General features: G+C 37.8%; 1 protein-coding gene across 2 annotated transcripts in view; it reads right to left on the reverse strand.

The window, feature by feature from the left end:
• The window catches only part of grid1a (glutamate receptor, ionotropic, delta 1a), a 278394-nt gene that overhangs the window by 110990 nt on the left and 156724 nt on the right, over nucleotides 1-10680 (reverse strand). The window lies entirely within an intron of this gene.

A 10680-nucleotide genomic window follows, 5' to 3' on the forward strand; every position in this document is an offset into this window, starting at 1 on the left:
TCTTAAATGTTCCCCCTGAAGTCGACAGAGACCATCCTTCATTTCCTGCAAGCTATCTGACAACCAGAATCAGCATACAACAGCACTCTTATTCATATGTCATATACAAAACCTCACTTTTCCAGAATAACACATGCAAAATACTCTAAATTCACATAGTTGATTAACATTTACTTTAACTAATTGGAAGAATTTATAAACTACAAATTAAGGCACAGGATGCTACAAAGTAACAGAGCTCAAATAGGGAAGCAGAAGTTACTGTATTTGGAAAGAGAGATTCAGTAATCTATCATGGCCACGGTGGAGAATTCGTCATTTTCTTCTATCAGTAACAATATGGTTGATCGATGGACAATGAATTCAGTAGGTGTATGAATTTTTAAACACTTTTAATCAAAGCTGCATATCTTTAACAACTTGATAAAGCTCTCATCACAATAAAATACATTCCTCCCTGATCAGCAAAAGCACATGGCATTTTTCTGCTCAAGTCCTCGCCTCATCCGACTAGTTCAGTTTTGTGCAGATGGGCCATGGAGCGAGAAAATTATCATCAAGACACCAGACTGAAAAAAGACACTGCAATCTGTTTTCCCACAAAAACGGGATGTCATCAGTGTCTCGCCCTCATTTTACCAATGTAATATGAAGGGATGAAACAAAACACCACACCACTGCCTTGGTGAATATTGCATAAATTGGGCCTGTCTCAGTGATTTCACAGCCTAAATAAGACAGTCTCATTTAGTTTGCTCTGACTCAGAGCCCGATCCTAGGACACAAAGGAGAGAATCACCACTGAGATAAATGCTGCGTGTTGTCAACACAACTCTTCCCTACAGTGACAGTGGTGTAACTCTGATCTAATTGAGACAGCTTGTAATACAAGATTCAGAATAAAATGTTTTATCTTCATTTATGATAGGAGATTTTATATTAATCTGGGATTATTTGTCAGAGTATTAAGGTGCTACAATGCTTTTTGCTGTTTTGATAATAAGCGCACATCTATTTATTCTGAATATCAAAATCATGACATTTCAGTATTGACTTGAATGTAATTAAAACAGATTTTAACGAATTCTTGATTTAACTAATTTTCCACAAAAAAAATACCACAGCTTGAATATTCTATTGAATTTTTGCTTTAAATAATCATTAAAACCCACCATATGTTTACATTTAAACTTCTACTTGGATCAAACTCAACTCTGTCAGCACACTACACTGATTACTATATGAATGGCTCGGATTGAAATGCTCTGCTGCTGAATTAGTCATTGATGGCTTTGGAGCACAGTGGACTTCTTTTTATGTATTAGCTGGTGGATAATTCGCAAGAGCTTTAAAAGGTCCATATTGTGCACAGCTAAGAGGAGACGGGATGTTTTGTGTCATTTCTTATAAATGGGTCCTTCCACACTGCTTTTGGCAGCTTCAACATAATAGGACTTCACCACACAGAAGGGACAAATGGGAGAGATCAGTATATGGCAGCTGGACCAAGACTCCATTCAGCAAATAAATGTACGGCAACATTGCACCTGCAGTAGGCATGAACCATTTCTAAATCAAGCTCTCTCCTTCACTCTCTCAATCTCATCTTGTGCTCTCTTTTGGGAAGATAAACATCCATGGCCCTTTCCTAGTACCTGCTCTCATCTGTCAGACTACGATAAGGGTACATATACCCTGTCAATACTATTGATGCTAAGACTGCCCACGTCATCTAAACTGTGATGGAGTATTTCACTTCAGTAAATTATACCCTCCAGATAAGTGACAGACAGAATAGCAGAAATAAGCTTAGTACAGTGAAAACTGCTTATATTCAAGGGGTGGATTCAATAACAGAAAGACCTACAGCTCAGCAGAATGCAATGATAAATATTACCTTTGTGAATTTTGAACTTTAATGTACAATTTGTATTTGTCCACTGGGGCCAGGAAAACCTCACGATGTAATTCAATTCAATGCAATATCATTACAGCCTATTGCCTCAGAAATTAACTCAATAAATAACTCAGAGTCTCAACATACATTTAAGTCATAGGCTTTACCAGACATTGCATTTACTGGAGTCTTTTGTATTAAAATTAGATTTCAGATAGGTGCTGGTGTTTGAAACACATTTAAGTGCATGCAGTCATCATTTCCTGTTAACCGTCTTCTGAAATCTCCCTTCTAATGCTGCCTAAAAAGCATTACAGTACATCTCCATGTCAGAAGTGGGCACCTTCTACATATGATGCATGCTATAAACGCTTGTTGGTTTTTATTAGTGTAATAGTTATACTTTAAAAAAAAATGTTTCTACTAGAGCAAGAACTCAGAAGTCAATTGCTCTTTACTTTCTCAGCAAAGCCAATTGTTGTCATTACTTTGTGAATTTCTAATGGCTAAAATGCCTTTGCTGACTTGTAAATAATTCAGTGTGACAGTGGCAGTGTTGCAGTACAAACAATGACACATAGCTGGCATCTTTTAGAGTATTTTAAATCTCGCTACACTAGTTCCTGTTAGTCCTATCAGGCACAATGTTTGAGGCACATTCACTTTTCCAAACTGTGTGCATTAAAACCACCACAGCGATCGTGTTGCACCAACGACATGCACCATGCGTATACCGGCTTTAGAGCTCACAGAGAAACAGTGCGTTGCTTTGTTCTGTGCAAAATCTATAGACTGTATGTAACACTCACTGTTGCATCTTCCACAAGCATGCAAATGGAGTTATTGTTTCCTTTTCTCTCTTCGTGTTCTGAACTGAAGAAGCGGCAATCAATAATAAAATCTACATTTTGTTGAAAATCAGAATGGTTTGTGTGTTTAGAATGAAGCCCAGCGTGCACTTTAGTACTTTCATGTCTCATCCTCTGGGTTTCCATGTTAAATATGCTTTTGAGAGCTGGATCTTATTATTTATGACATCAGAGCTGACAAAAGAAGATAGCTGCTGTGCCTTGTGAAATTTATGCTCGGGGATATTTTTTGGCTGCTGGTACCCAGGGGATGTGAAAGGAAAAGAAATATAGTGTACTCTGCAGGCTGTGAGAAGAGCTTGACCTAAAGGAACCCACTCCCTGTACATTTTGTAAACAAGGTAAACAAACATATAGAAAAACTTGATGGCACACCCAATGTACATTTGTCAGAAACTGCTGAGTCATTGATTATTCGCCATTCTGACAGTGAAGCAGATGCCACCAGACAATGATAAAAACAACAACACCAGAATGTGATACAACTAGCTGCCATGTCTTATGGCATCAGTTTCAATTGTTGAGCAATCAGCAGTGACTTAACCCTTTTCCTTGAAGCAGCGAGCTTTTGATGTACTTCACAGAGCAGACATGTGTGTGGAGTCTGAGGCAGTAACATTAAAGACAGTGATTCTACTTCTAAGATTAACTTGATGTCTGTAAGAACAAGAGGACAAACGGCAATCTGGAACTGCATATATATTAATCCGTTTAAATGAATTCCCACCACTCTTTGTTTCTTTGGTATCTCTTAAGTCCCTTATTTTTTTCAGACTGCTTTTGACTCTGTCACTTGTTCTCCCATCAGCACAGCCGCTGTAGCTTCCAGGGCTAATATGGTCAGTGTAATACACATAACAGTCTTTTACGCAATGACATGTGTGTGTGTGTGTGTGTGTGTGTGTGTGTGTGTGTACGTGCATGTTGTATTTTTTTTCTCTTCTCTTTTTATGCTTGTCTGATTAGCCTTCTTGGAATTAACATGCGGCCATGCCTGTTGGGACAAGGTGCTTCATTGGCAGCAGCGTGCTGAATGTTGAATCAGGTGAATAGCAAACCTAGTTTTGATGTGGTAAACATGTGCTTGGATTTTGTGATGATTGATTTGGATGGCGTTATCAAGAAAGATTGGCTAGCATTTTCAGAGGATAATCATGACTCATTCACTACAGGGATAGACTGAGTGGAATTAGGAAACATCTCACGCGCTCTCTTGGTAATGTGTCATTTGCTCTGATATCATCTCTTTCTGTGTCTCTCTCTGTTTGTACTTTTCTGGTCTCCTTTTCTTTCTCCCTGTCTGCAGATCTCTCTTAGCCTTTTTTCTTTTTCATCTGATGTCTGTGGGTTTGCTTCGCATGTGCCCGTTAATGTCACCCTGCACGTTGCTTATCACAAGCTGCCCTTGTCTGTTCAAGCCCATCTGCATCTCAAACAATACCTTAAACATGCAAGATAAATAATGAATTAGCATAAGTTCAATTAAGGATGCCATCTTTCTCTGTGCAACAGTAGCAGAATGTGAGACTCTCAGTCGGTGGATTAAAAAAACAAAACAAAAACATAGCTACATTAAAATGAGCAAACTTTAAATACGTACATAAATACAGCTGTGGTCAAATAACTGGCAGCTCTTTAGGAACTAATAATAAAGTCGAACTGCAAAACAGATGATTGCATTAGGCATTATACTGGGACTGGGATAACATGTGGTTTATATGATAATAGTGTAGAGAGATTTGAGGGCTCCAGAGGAAAACCACTTTAACCCTCTCAAGGCAGGCGTTGCCGATTTGAAACAGTTAAAAACTAAACCTGATTACCCCACATGCATATTTTATGAGTTTGCTTTACTCAGAAGTACCACTGCAGGACTTGGTTGTGCATTAGCAACAAAAAGTTTAATTTGAGCCTGAGAGGGTTAAGTTCCCCATGGCATCTCACAGATACAAGTTTTTAATCTCTTTTGGCAACTCTGAGTTCACTTTATAAGTCAACTTGTCTGCAGCAGCTAATGGTTCAGTAGCAGTAGTGGAGCTGCTACAGTTAGATGTGGTTAGGCACATCTGTGGGTAGATATGAATCTCTATAGTCTAGAATGAATCCCCGAAAAATGTTGAAAAGGGGTAAAAGACAATTTTTCTCATTTGTTGTTGCCATTTATACTGTAAAGCTCCAGCTTCAAACTCACTCTATACACTTGCTGTTCATTTTTTAATGATCTTAATATGATCATTTAAAACAAAAGATAATGCCACCTACCTACTGTTCAAATCTTTGATTTGTGTTGGGAAGCCGATCCGATGAAAGATTCCATAAAATGAACTGACACAGTTTCTTTTAGACACGGGCTAAACTGAAAGGCTGCACTAAGGCTGAGCATAATACATATAAGGATTATTTTGTGATTTATGCAAAACTGCTGTAGCAGACTCCAATAAGCTTAGATTACTCTAGAAAACCCAAATAGATTCCATTTAAGTCTTAAATGACAGCATGCTGTTAACACTGTTTTGTATTAAACCTGGTGCTTTCAATTATTAGCTTTGCTGGCATTATTACCTTTTTGTACTGGGATGCACGTAGCCCAAACATCCCATATGAATAGGGAGCAGAAGCATTTTGAGAGATGAAGATGTGTGCTCATGGTTTCCACATGTACTCTGCACAGTGTTTTGGCACAACTTACTAGCACAAGTTCAATGCTGTTGGGCACTGCCCTTCAGTACATTTTCTGTGAAAAATAGCATCTTAGATCAATGCTGTGCAATACTGATCCAACTAGTTCTTGCACCATTTCTGTTACATTTTCTCAGCAAAACTTTAAGTTTTAGGTTTCTTTTAAAGTAAAGAAATATCCTCGATACCTTTCCCTATTCCAATTTACATTATATTCCCTCTTTCAGTGGCTTACACATTGCTAGTGTCGAAGTGTGTTAGCCTACCATCTCCACTAAAGCTCATGTTGGCACATAAGATCACAGCCACCTGTTCCCACAGCTTGAACAAAGCTGGACATGTGTTCTTATGCAAGCCTGATGGCAGATAGGTGTTCACCTACTTTGCAAAGTAATTCACTGAAATCCACTCCCACCATTATCTAAGACCTAAGTCAGAGGGAGAAACAGCCTTCTTCCTACGTGTTAAATCAACTTGATGGGCTCACGATGTTGATCCATCCTGCTGAGCTGAGCAATACACAAATTAAATGTCAGGCTGCTAAAAGACACAAGAACTGTGTAATTAAGTTTCGGCATTAGTATAGGATATTAAAATAATTTTTTAGGCTAAATAATTGAAGGCACAAATTTATTGTTCAGTGTTTTAACATGACACATCTAAATTAAAAAATGTCGTCGATCAATACGGCTGAAAGGGGCCACAATTGGGGTATGAGTGGTTGGTTGAAACACTGGCTGAACTCAGAGAGTGAACAGTACTTAACCACCTGTGGACTTGAACCAAACCTCTGTCAGATCAAACACATGTGTTTGATCTGCATACACCAATAGAAATCAATGACACTTTGAAAGCTCCTGTCAATTTTACGTCCTGAATCTGTTCAAATGATCTTTAACATTACTTCCCTTCACCATAGCAAACCCTGTAAATACTATAGGCAGTCATTTTTAAAGAAGTAATCATTAATAAAATTGCAATTAACACAAGCGGGGTCTTAAGATGAGGGTAATGGTGTGAACAACAGTAAACAAACAGCAGCAGCTGTTACATGCGCACAATTTTTTATTCAGATTAAAATCACTCCGATTAAGGATATTAGGTCGGCTAATTACATGGGATGTTATTTTAATATGCTCTGGTGTTTATCTGAAGACACTTAATAAGAGGAGTGTGATGTGCAAAAGTAATGAATATGTCATGCATTAATCTTTCTCGGCTATCTTATCTATCTGGCACAAGTTCGATCAGTTCTGTGAAGATGGATGTTGTCAGTTTAAACTCAGTAGTTTCAGTTATTTTGTTGCTTGAAAAAAGAAAAGAAAAAAAACAGGGAACAAGTTGAGTTTTTTAAGTTTCTTTATACTTTGCTTCGATAGAACCAAACTTTTAATTTAATGTGGTATTGAGCATTGGTTCTCCTGGCTTTCTAAAGTTCTTTGAGAATATTTTTGTGCACAGTTTCTGGTTTTGTATTCATTTTCTATCCATTTCTTGTACTCAGACATTTTCAGAAGAATGTTTTCCTTTTTTAGTAAGTCACCTAAACACTTAGTTAAATAAACATACCAAAGATAACACAGCTTGACCAGCATAAATTAGTATCCTGGCCAAAGAGCTATTAGCTGAAAACCTATATATGCAATATGTGCTTAAAAAATAGAAAACTAAACAAGAAGGCGGACAACAGAAGTTGCAGCCTTAAAAACATCTACAGCAGCAGTAGTTGAAAGCCCTGAGAGATACATTTGGTCCTTTGCAGCTACCGTTTACCGAAATCTCATGAGAAATGGCCTCAGTAGAAGGGTGGCTGTCAATAATCCATTCTTAACCAAGAAAACAGTGAGAAAAGGCTGTTAGAGTCGAGTTTGGACCTTAAGAGTACTAGAGCAGTATGGGACAATTTTGATAGAGATTGGAACAAAAGGCAAGCAGCATCCAAAGAAGAGCTTTGGAAGGTCCTTCAAGAATCCTAGAGAGATACTTCTGAAGACTAAGAAATTTAAAGGAAGCTTGTATAAGAAAGTTCAGGCCATGCTGAAGAATAAAGGTGAATTGATTTTAAACTTGTTGAGACTGTACAAACTCTGTTTTTGCCATAAGTACTGTACCTTGAATTATCGATGCACTGATTTCCTATTTTGCTAGTAATATGCAAAGAAACAATGTGTGACTAAAGACCTTTGAACAGTAACGTAATGTAGTAACTATGGCTATTCTCCATTCTAAGCAATATTTTTAAGGAGATGGGGTAAGTGACGGTAAGTGACGGACAAGGTAAGCGACTCATGTTGTAACTGACGTCAGACGCCGGAGATTTTGGGGAAAATTAAAGCGAATGGTAGTTTAGAATTGAACAAATTCCTTTAAGCTTCAGTATTACCAAATACACTTATCAATTGTCTTATAACTAACAACATAACTAACAACATTTGTCTAACTCATCTCCAACACCCTGGAGAACAACGGGGACAGTTTAGAGGCTCTCCAAGATTACATCGATCAGTGCTTCCAGGATCTCGTAATGAAGAAGGCCCAGAGTGAATCTTCCCCAGCCAAATCTGAGACGCCGTCGTCGAAAAGATGTCGCCCGGCAGATTCCCCCGGCACAACATCGGCAGCCGGCAAAGATATTGCCGACATACTGGAGTCAATCGACCAACGTTTGTCCAGTTTTGATGCAAGGTTGTCCTTGGTGGAGATTCTTCACCAGGAATTTAAATCCTTGAGAGAATCCCTGGAGTTCAGCCAGCAGCAGGTGGAAAAAAAAAAAGGGAGGTTGACTTCCATAAGTAATTTAAATGACTTGTTAATGCAGAAGATGTAACGTTTTTCTCTCCTTGAAGGAACAATAATCTATATTCACTCCCTGTTGTCACAAGTGTTTTTAATTCTGAACACTGGAATCTCCCAAGTTCCAATAAGCTTCGGTTATTATCTTAAATTTACATGCAACGGTTGCACGAAAAATAATTATAGCAACAGTCAGCAGCTTATCTATTATTCATTTCCTACTTAATTTTTTTCACCGGTGTAATTAAGGATTTCTGTCTTTAACTTGCTAATCAAATGATTATATTTAACGTTTGAAAATATTCCAACCAATGCATGTGTATTCTATGAAGAGTTACACAATGTGTAGTTTTGCTTTCTCAATTTCTTACAAAGATGTTGCTTTTACAGGCAAAAGGTTTTCACATTTTTACTCTCATCTTTCATTATCTTGTTGAACTAAATAATGAGCCTGCACTTTCAAGAACCACATCAAGACCTAAAGCCTAATAAAGTAACTGTGCACAAAATCGCTGGAAGAATGAGCACATACAATTCAAAGCAATTCTCTGTCACATTGAGGAGTCAGTTCTTTCTTTCTTTCTGAAAAGGAACTGACTTTCCCCTGAAAGTCTGCTCTCTTCTTAACGTTAGCACTGTCCTGTTGAAAAACAAATTAGCTCATTATCCTTGAAAGGCTGGGCACATAGGAGCAGCATGCGTGACAAGCCAAGCCTTTGGTTGTGCCAAGCTGAAAATGTCAACATACTACCTCGAGAGTGCGCATTAAACTCAGGCGGTAATGGCTGTCACAAGACAGATCCCCATTATCAAGTCCATTAAGGCACCACACTCCTTCCCAGTGAAAAAAAAAAGAAAAAGAAAAAAACAGCCAACATGCTGCATAATCTTAAAGTTCAGAATAAGCATCTGTAGATAAATGCCAAGGTGACACACTTTTCATCGTGCCTCCAACAACTTTTCATATGAAGTTCATTAAAATCAACTACAGGAGACATATGTGCCAAAATATCTTTTTGTGCATGCATATGTATGGGTGTGGAGGCATATCCAAAGTTTTATATACGGTATGTCATTTCATTTGCATGAAAAGTAGCACCTCAGTAGCAAAGTTAATTCAATTTTCAAGTGTGATGACTAAAATGCGCTGGCATTTTCTCCGTAATGGATTCACAGTGTAATATACTGTATCCCCACTCAAACAATTTAATTAATTTTAGTACTTTTATTTATTTTTTTCTTTTCAGTCTAGTCTTACTGGAAGGGACTGTGCTCTCCACCTAATTTACCAAACAAACGTAAAACAAATGAGACAGGGATTCTACAGAAGTAAAGATGTTTGGAAGTGAAATGAGTAGTCAGATATTCAGTGTTTGTCTTCATTTCACAAACAGATGCTGTGATGAAATATTGTTTCAGATACGTAAACCACTTTAACTTAGCTAGAAGTTGTTACCTTTACATTGAGCCTGAGCAACTGTTTGCTTAATTTTAGTTTTTATTATCTCATATCCTAAATTGCAAACCTCTAAGTCATTTTTTTGCATCAGGATCTAATTTCCTAATAGACTGTATTTCTTTTTTCTTCTGTTATTCTGCACTCAAGTTTTTATTAATTTCCCCTTTTGGGAAATGAGTAGTGAGCAGAGGAAACAAAATATGGAAGAGGTCCCTCATGCATGAAATGAAAGAAAGAGCTTTGCCCTCCTGTAGGAGCTGACATTGACGTATTCTCCAAAGGTAACAGCTCACTCCTGTGACATGCTACGTTTTAGCACTACGGATAAAAATGGCTTCCAAAACATGGATGCTCTATATTTATCTTTTTCAACTTTGCAACGGTGTGCATGCCGTCAGTCTATAACCTGTGGGTGCTCCCTGGCAACTGTTTCCTTGGTAACAGGTTCATTCAACATGCTAGCCATACTTGTACATTTGTAGCTAGTTTTTGGGGAGTGCAGGACAGTATATTAACTTTGTTGAGAAGATGGACAAAACACAAATTCAGCTTGTTAGCAGTTTTTTTTAATACATATTCATAGACTGCAAGTGAATTTTGAGATGTGTTGGTGTTGGTGGCATTGTTAAAGAACTGAAACTACTACAGACCCCAAATTAGTCCTGTTAATATTTCAAAGCACACGTGAGATTGTTTTATGTTACAGCACTGCAGTATATGAGTACACAAGCAGATGCCACCAACACATAATATTGTCTGTGCCCCACTTATACCTAATGAAGAGTAGCACATTATGTGCTAGTAAAGTTGCTACTGAAAGGCCTGTCCCCTAATAGTGCATGTAGGTATAAAGTAATATCTGATGATTTCAGAGGTAACGGCATAGCAATTTTAATATCATTTATACATACAGTGAGTATGTATAAAACATCTCTGTGATGTTTCTCCACTTGTTAATTGTTGTTGTTGTTGTTGTTTCCTTA

Source organism: Neolamprologus multifasciatus, chromosome 13 (genome assembly GCF_963576455.1).
Source record: "Neolamprologus multifasciatus chromosome 13, fNeoMul1.2, whole genome shotgun sequence".
In the NCBI taxonomy this organism is placed as follows: domain Eukaryota; kingdom Metazoa; phylum Chordata; class Actinopteri; order Cichliformes; family Cichlidae; genus Neolamprologus; species Neolamprologus multifasciatus.